Source organism: Geospiza fortis, unplaced genomic scaffold (assembly GCF_000277835.1).
Source record: "Geospiza fortis unplaced genomic scaffold, GeoFor_1.0 scaffold102, whole genome shotgun sequence".
NCBI lineage: Eukaryota > Metazoa > Chordata > Aves > Passeriformes > Thraupidae > Geospiza > Geospiza fortis.
The window spans coordinates 1,538,790-1,547,509 of NW_005054373.1; the positions used below are offsets into that span (position 1 = coordinate 1,538,790).

Here is an 8,720-nt window from a genome sequence, read left to right on the forward strand (position 1 = left end):
GGGCGCCGGGCCTATACCCGACACAACCAGCGTGCGCGTCCCCTAGCGGGCGGAGGGACCGTGCGCATGGCGGGGCCGGTGCCCGGTGACCGGCGCGCTGCGGGCTGGTGCGGGGCTGGGCCGCGGTCGCCGCGTCCTGTCCCGCCTCCTGCTCCAATTCCATGAAAGAAACAGACATTCCCTTCCCTTGGCAAAGGCTGGCTGCGGGAGAGGGAAGGAAAAAAAAGGAGGAAACCATCACTGCCCCGTGTGAGGATCGAACTCACGACCTTCAGATTATGAGACTGACGCGCTACCTACTGCGCTAACGAGGCTCCTCGAAAAACCGCTTCGCGCGCAGGGCCCTTGTTCCTGTGCCTCCGCCTCTCCGGGCCTTTCTTGGGACTTGCGTCTTCACCGCCATTCCCGGTGTGCTGCCTGGGAAACCTCTTTCCTTACAAAAATCTCCTTTTCTGCACCTCTTTTGATAGTTTCGTTGTTTTTTTCCCCCCATTCCGTCTTCTCTCTGCTTTTCTGCCAGCCAGACCTCAGATTTTTTGCAAATGGCTCCTCTTTCCCACAGTGTTCTGCAAGAAACATCTTGGGTTATGTCCTTTTTTTGTATTTTTAATTTATTTTGGAAATGGCTCCTTTTTATTCCATGTTGTTCTGCAAAACAGCTGCAGAGTCCTTTGGGGTTCTTAAGCATCCTCATCCTGCTGGCTAGGAATAGACTGTGAGGGCTGTGCTGACAACAGGCTCACGAGGAAATCAAGTTGCTTCCATATAATTAACAAAAATTAGAGGCAGCCTCGTTTGCTGTGAAGAGAGGCTGTTCAGCTGGGATTTCTGCAGTGGAATGAGCTCCCTGCTCTCAGAGAGTGCTCAGCACAAGAGGGTCCCCAGTGATGCTGGCTGAAGTGCTGCCCTGAATCCTAATGGAGGGGCCTCACCCTCAGCGAGGGTCCCACGGATGCAGTCACCATGACAATCGAGCAACAAATCCCCAAACTGGCAGAAGACGGGAAAACAGAGATTTAATTGATGCAGAAAGTCTGAGAGCATCGCCCACGAGAATCGCTGCAGGGAGGCTGCTCTGCACAGCAAGGAGCTGCCAGAGGATGAAGGAGGAACACACCTTTGGACACTGTAGAAACCCACACTGGTTTGGGTTGGAGAGGACCTTAAAATGATCCCATTCCACCCCCTCTCATGGCAGGGACACTTTCCACTGTCCCAGGTTGCTCCAAGCCCTGTCCAACCTGGCCTTGGACACTCCCAGGGATCCAGGGGCAGCCACAGCTGCTCTGGGAACACCCTCCCAGGGGACAATTCCTTGCCAATATCCCATCTAAATCCACTCTCTGGCAGTGGGAGCCATTCCCTGTGTGCTGTCCCTCCATCCTTGTCCCCAGTCCCTCTCCAGCTCTCCTGGAGCCCCTTTAAGGGCCCTGAGCTCTCCCTGGAGCCTTCTCCTCTCCAGGTGAGCACCCTCAGCTCTCCCAGCCTGGCTCCAGGGCAGAGTTTTTCCAGCTTTTGGAGCATCTCCCTGGCTCCTCTGGACTCTCTCCAGCAGCTCCACATCCTCCTTATGTTGAGGGCTCCAGGGCTGGACACAGAGCTCCTGTGGGATTTCATGAGAGCAGAGAAGAGGGGAGCATCACCCTCCTTGTCCTACTGCTCACAGTCCTTCTGAGTCTCACCAGACCAGATGAGATGCTTGAGCTGCCCACAGATTTTGCCAAGGGTCTGATGGGCAGCTGTTGTTATCAGGGTCAGGACACCCTGATTCCCAAGGGTCTGGATATGGGATGATGACATGATGAGGTCAGGCTGGCTCACGGTACAAACAACATTGCTCCAGCCCTGGGATGAGTAAATGCTCAGCTTCTCCCAGGCTGAACTGCTGCATTCCACCCCCTGACTGCCCACAGGCAGGATGAGGTGTCATTTTAGTGCTGTGCTAATCCTTTGGGGCCTCAGTGATGGACAAATGGAGTGCCCACAGCTCTGATTACATTACAAAAAGCTGCTCCTAGCATCTAAACCAAGGCACATGGGCAGTGAGTCATGTAAAGCAAACATCGGAGCTTTGGAAATACGGCCGGAGCTGTTTTCCACCTGTAGGGAATCACGTGGCTTTTCCCATGTTACATTATGCTCAGCTGGTACTTAAAGGTTCTGACACAGCTTTCAAAGGCCTTGTCATGTCTGTTTGTTTAGGAAGTGATGGGTTCATGGAGGGGACAGGGGAAAGTACTGATGGCAAGGATTTTTGTGTGAATGAAACAAAAGATGTCCTGGGTGACATTGCCTGGAGCAGAACCACGGCAGTCTACAGCACACACATGCTTTCCCCTCTTTTGCTTTTATATTTTTATCTGAACTTTATTCTTTCTCCTTTCCCACCAAATGCTCCTGCTGCCTAATCACCCTACAACCTTCTCTCCTTTCCCTCACCCACCTGACCCCTATAACCTGACACCACAGTCTTGGCTCCGTGGGTGCTGAGCCACATTTCTCATCCATCAGACTTCCCTTGGCCCACTGACCCCCTTTCCTGTCCAAGCCAGCAGAAGGCAGCACTGGAAAGGGCTGTGATGGACAGCCCATCACAAATCCATGCCAATTGCCCCGTGCTGATTTCCTGCCGATGAGGAAGGGCAAAGGGAGAAGGCAGTGCCCACCTCCATCCCACGCTGATGTCAGCCAGAGCCCAGCAAAGCCTGAGGCAAAGCTCCCAGTGCTCCAAGTCACCATGTTTTCCCTTCTAACAGGACAGAGTGAGGGAATCCCAGCCCTTCATCACATCACAGAGAGGAGAAACAATTGCTGTCTCCAATTTCCAGTGCTGTTCTTGTGGAGCAATACACAATAGGTTTGGAGCCTGGGCACATCCAAGGTCCTTGAGGCCCAGAAGGTGGAGACCTGGTGTGCAACAGGGTGGTTATAACTGATATTACCTTCAACTTCAGTCATCAAATCCTAAAACTGCTGCTTTCTCTCCTATCTCACCAAACCCATTATCTGAATCAAGCAGCTTTGTTTGTGACAGTAGGGAAAACAGGAAAAGTGCATTATCATCATCTCCCATCCTCTGTGGCACTGTCTGAGCACCTTCCTTGGAAAACATTCCTGAGTAATGGCCTGGAGCTCTCCAGTGCTGCTGTCTGAGGCAGGCAGCTTGCAGTCCTTGCCACAGGGCTCTTGGAAAAGGCTGTAGGGAAAGGGGAAATGTTATTGTTTCATTTCCCCTCAGCAATTAAGGAGCTGATGCAGCTCTCGCTGTAGTCAATTAGTCTTCACGCTCACTAAAGGGCTTTGGATGGGTCCCAAAGTTAGTGTCCTCATTTTCTGTAATCCTGGAAGTGTTTATGCCTTCCCATGCTCTGAGCAGGGATGAGCCAGCTGATGGCATATCCAGCCAATTATAACCAGAACAGAGAGGGCAGAATGATTTATTTTCCATTTGGCAAGAGGGACAGAAAAGTATGGCAAGGCAGGCCGAGACAGATGAACAAACCCTGTCTGCAAGCCCTGTTTGCCACAGAGAGTATTTGCAGCATGCTTTTTTGGCAGGAGCCTACACTGAGATTTCTGCTTTGTAATAAAAAATAAAGACTGCTCCTGCCTCCTAAAAAACTGTTCCCATCCTTGGAGGGAGGACATGTCAAAGAGAGAATATCCCAAATAGAAAGGCTGAAGAGTTTTGCTTTTGTTTTTGTCATGTGTGTATTTTAAGCTGGAAAACAGCTCTTCTTGTCCTGGGCCTATGATTTCCCACTTCCTTGCTTTGTGGACCTTGATCTCACCAGATTTGCAGGATATACAGCACTGGCCAGGCTGGGCTCTTCAGGGAAAATCCAGAGCACTGCAGAAAAGCTGCTGATGGCTCAGGAAGTGGTCACCTCCTTCTGCTTTAGAGCAGAGCTCTGTGCCCTCTCTTTAACTGGCTCCCCACTGCCAGAGGGCAGGGATAGATGGGATATTGGGAAGGAATTCTTCCCTGGGAGGGTGGTGAGACCCTGAACAGGTTCCCAGAGAAGCTGTGAGTGCCTTGTGCCTGGAAGTGCCCCCTGGACAGGGCTTGGAGCCACCTGGGATAGTTGAAGGTGTCCTTGCCCACAGCAGGGGGGTGGCCCTGTATGAGCTTTAAGGTCCCTTCCAAGCCAAACCTTTAAGATCACTTCCAACCTTCCAACAAACACCTCATGATTCTATGACTTATGGAAGAGGGTATGATCTTTCTTCAACGTGCTGTCCTTGCTTCCATGAGGAATCAGTCAATCTAAAGGCCATGAGTGCCTGGAGTCACCCAAGACATCACAACACTTCTGCCACAAGCAGTTCTTGTCCCTCCAGCTTTGACTCCAGTCCAGCCTGAACAATTTAGTTCTGTTCAACACCTGGAGCAGCTCAGCTGGCAGTGGGATTCTACTCCTCTGGAGGGGTCAGGTGTTGGGGTGCTACTCCTGGCTGCTGCTCCGTGGTTGTGCAACCCTAGTGCCTCTCAACATCAGTGAGGACAGTGTTTCCTGAACCACTGGCAATGTGGTGCTCAGCTAATATTTGCACACGTGGGGGATTGCTTCAACCCTAGGAGTATCAAAAACCAGGGGAAGACCTTGTTCCACGCTGGGTTATTCCATGGTTTCCCTGCTCTGCCTCCCGCACTCGCGCTGTTGCTGCAGCTTGCCAAGAAGTTATGGATTTTGTGAGTGAAATCAGTACACAAACACAGCTCAGTGCTGCTTACATCAACTGATTCACCGTGTTCCATCAAGCAACATCTCCCATTTCAAACCTGATCCTGGAGCCAAGAGCTGTTTGCTGCAACAGCAGGAACTGACGTCAGTTATGGTATCCAGCAATGATGTCTTGGGCAATCCTTCTTGCAGGGAGAGTTTTTAGCCAAACATTCTATGAAAATCATGTTTTTGTGATGACATTGCACACATCTTAGCAATGCGTTAGCTTGGATTTACCATCTAAAAAAAGTGTGTCTAATAGTCTAGAACACGTGGTATTCCAAAAAACAGTGTTGTGTTCCCACTGAGGGACAGGCTCAGCTGTTGTCAGATCTCAGAGAAAACCCACCCAGGCAAAATGTGGGGTTCCTTTCTAGATTCACTTCTCTCAAATTACACTTTTCTACCCCCCAAAACAGATATTTTGCCATTCTCACCAATTCTTCCTTAAGTTCTCCTAACTCAGAAGATGAAATTTGAAGTGTGGGAATTTGTTCTTAAGGGTAGCCACCATCTTCAGGCAAATTTAAGGTGAAAACTTCCCAGAAGAGTTATTTTAAGGCACTGCAAACAATTCTCTACAGTTAGATTCTGCCTGAAAATCTCCAATAGCAGCTGGGTAATGGCTGCACACTTATAAAGAAACCAAACCCACATTAATCTTGAGCTGAGCTGGATCGATAAGAACAATTTGTGAGCAAAGAACTGAGGGGAGGTATTTTAATTCAGGTTGAAATGCAAGTTATTATCAGCACAGTGTCCTTCCTTTTATTTTATGGGGCTTTTCTCTCTGTGTTCCTGGTGAATTTAATACTGCTGACAGCTGCTGAGCTCCCAGCCCCACACACTGAGAGTTGTCTTCCAGGAAGGGTGCAGCACTGCAGAGGAACAGCTTTGTCTGTTCCTTGGGAAAAAAAAAAAGCCTTTTCAGTCCTGTTGTACCAGAAAAATGAGGGGATGATTTATTATTCTGAATGTGAAATACACTCGTTTCATTGTGAGGCAGCTCATGTGGGTAAAAAATAGGAAAAGTGGGAGTTTTTCCCAAGGGAAATGCTGTGAATATCAGCCGGTTTGAAGTCACTGTTCATACTGGATTTTTTAACAAAAAAACACCAACCCAACCTTGTGGAAGAAAGAACAGTTGGGAAAACCTGTGGTGCTTTTTTTTTTTTTACTTAGTATTTAGTCTGGTGTATTTATTAAGTATTAGTATTTATGAGGTGCAGACAGGAGGATCTGAGCTGGAATCCCAACCCAGCCTGTGCTCTAACCTGCTTGGTAAATTTGGGAAATCACATCTCCTTTGCCTCATGCAAAACTAGGGCTGACAGGGATTGTAGGGGAGTATTTACCCCATCCTTCTCCCTGAGATCAGAGCAATTCTCCCTGAACTCTTCGGAGCAGATGTTTTACTAATTTCTCGTTAAATAAAAACATCCAAAGGTGATTATTCCATTTCTTTCCTAGGGAATTTCTTCTGGTGCTCAACAATTCTTACCCTTATCCCAGTCCCTAATTTATATGGCCTTTTCCAAGCTGTAAGCTCATTATTTCTCATCCTGGTCCCACAGCATGCAGGGAAGAGCTAATTCCCTCCCGCTCTGCAAAAACCTTTTGCATATTTGAAGACCATGTAATGTCCCCTTTGGGTTAAGTCTCCTCTTCCTCAGCCTAAATGCTTTATAAAGTGTTCTAAGGCCAGGATAGAAATGCTCTGTGGCTCCATTTTTGAAGGGCTCCGTTCCAGCACCGTCGCCGAGCCTGAAGCCAAAGCATTTTCCAAAGCAGCGTTTTCTCAGCAGGGCTGGGGAGCTGTGCTGAGGCAGAGCTGATTCCAAAGGCTATGTCCATGCTGTCATTCCAACTGCTCCTAACACCTTCCTCAAATCCAGACTCGCCAACTGTCTGTGCTGTCGACACGCAGACACGGGCAAGGGCTGAGCTGAGGAGGGAAAGGTCAGGCGAGTCTCGGTGTGGATCTAAGCTTCCTTCTCACAGTCTCTGCAGATTATTTATGAGAGGAGCATGTGATAGCCCAGCCTGTCAGCAGATACTCTGATTGTGGCTCTCCCCAAGCACCATATGGATGCTTTCAGCCCGAGCTGCAGCCCTGCTAACAGTCGGCTTGTGGATGCAAACCACACAGCACACAGAGCCCGGGATTGTCAGCCCTGACACCAGGATGCACCTGTACACCCCAAAAATAACATTTTGTGGTTTCATCCTCCTGCCTTCAGCCCTCAGACACAATTCCAAGAGCCTGGTGGAATTTCCTCAGGCTGGAAAGTGTTTGTTTTTTTGGTTTTTTTTTTTAAGGCAGGCATTTAAATAAATAAGAGTCCTGTTGACACAGGAATTTGGGATTGGTGTTTTAAATTGCACATGTATCAGTGTTCTGCTGGTCATCCATGTCTCACCTGCTATACCTGGACAGTGATGTGATGGACAGAGCAAACATACACCTCAGGGCTGTGTTTCCTTGTTAGTCACATCTTTAATGGCCTCATAATGACAGGCCACCAGGACTGCGTGACCCTGAATCACAAAATTAGGTCATGAACCCTCATTCCTTTGTGTGAGTGCAGATTCTCTCCAACTTCAATGCATCTCTCCACCCCAAAAATGCAAAAACACTGAAAACTCTAAGATGCTTGGGAAGCTGTCCTTCTCCTTGTACTCCTGAGGACAATCCTGGTCACAGCTCCCTGTCCCTTGGATTGTACAGTGAGATTGTGCCCTATTGATGCAAAATCGTCCTTTAAATTCAAAACACAGTGCCAGGAACGTATGTGAGAGAAAGAGAGATGCAGCTGAAAGGCTCCAGCCAACAGCTTGTGTCAGAAAGCTGCTAAGCAGGAAACAGTTGGGCAGTTTTACTCACAACGTGGTATCTGTGACTGAAGTTGTGATTTAATCAATTCCTCACAAAACGCATGAGACCGGGGGGTGGCTTCCAAGAGAATCGGAGCACCTGCTCCTGAAATTTTGTTCTTCAAATGTAAACTCTACCCATATCCATGTCAATGTGAAGGCAAACTGTTGACAGATCATTGAAATTGCACTTTTGTATGGAGAAAAGTGCTTAAGTGTTCATGTTGAAGGCGACATTGTGGGCCACTCCAAAGTGGCCATCCTGCGAGTTCATGGAATAATGGAATAATGGAATACAAGGTTGGAGAGGACCTCAAGGAACATCTGACCCAACCTTTCGTGGCAAAAGCACCATCTAGGCAAGATGGCTGAATTTTAAAAGTGCCCCACTTTCCCGGGGAGATTGTTCTTTTTTGTTGCTGAAGGGGAACATGTCAGGGTACCAAGGTGGCCATGGCTGTGTCACTAAGGAGAACACGGCCTGGTACAAAGGTGGTCATGGCTCTGTGTCACTGAATGAGGAACATGGCCTGGCACAGAGGCGGCCATGGTTGTGTCACTGAGGAGAACACGGCCTGGCACCGAGGTGGCCATGGCTTTGTGTCACTGAGGAGAACACGGCCTGGTGCTGAGGCAGCCATGGCTATGTCACTGAGAACGCTACCTGGCACCGAGGCGGCCATGGCTGTGTCACTGAATGAGGAACATGGCAGGGCACCGAGGTGGCCATAGCTGTGTGTCACTGAGGAGAACACAGCCTGGCACAGAGGTGGCCATGCCTGTGTGTCACTGAGGAGAACACGGCCTCACTAAGGAGAACACGGCCTGGCACCGAAGTGGCCATGGCTCTGTGTCACTGAGGAGAACACTACCTGGCACTGAGGCAGCCATGGCTGTGTCACTGAATGAGGAACATGGCAGGGCACCGAGGTGGTCATGGCTATGTCACTGAGGAGAATACAGCCTGGCACCGAGGCGGCCATGGCCATGTGTCGCAGAGCGGGAACACCGCCAGGGGCCCGTGACATTCCCCCGGCACCATGTCTGTGTGTCACCGAGCGGCCATGCCGGCGCTGCCCAGTGCCACACTCAAGATGCCGGCGGGGCGAGGCGGGGCCC

At 49.7% G+C, this 8,720-nt stretch overlaps 1 non-coding gene across 1 annotated transcript; it reads right to left on the minus strand.

The window, feature by feature from the left end:
* Window positions 1–241: 241 nt before the first annotated feature.
* Window positions 242–314, minus strand: TRNAM-CAU. Its single transcript has one exon. It is a non-coding gene; the product is annotated as a tRNA-Met (tRNA).
* Window positions 315–8,720: the final 8,406 nt, after the last annotated feature.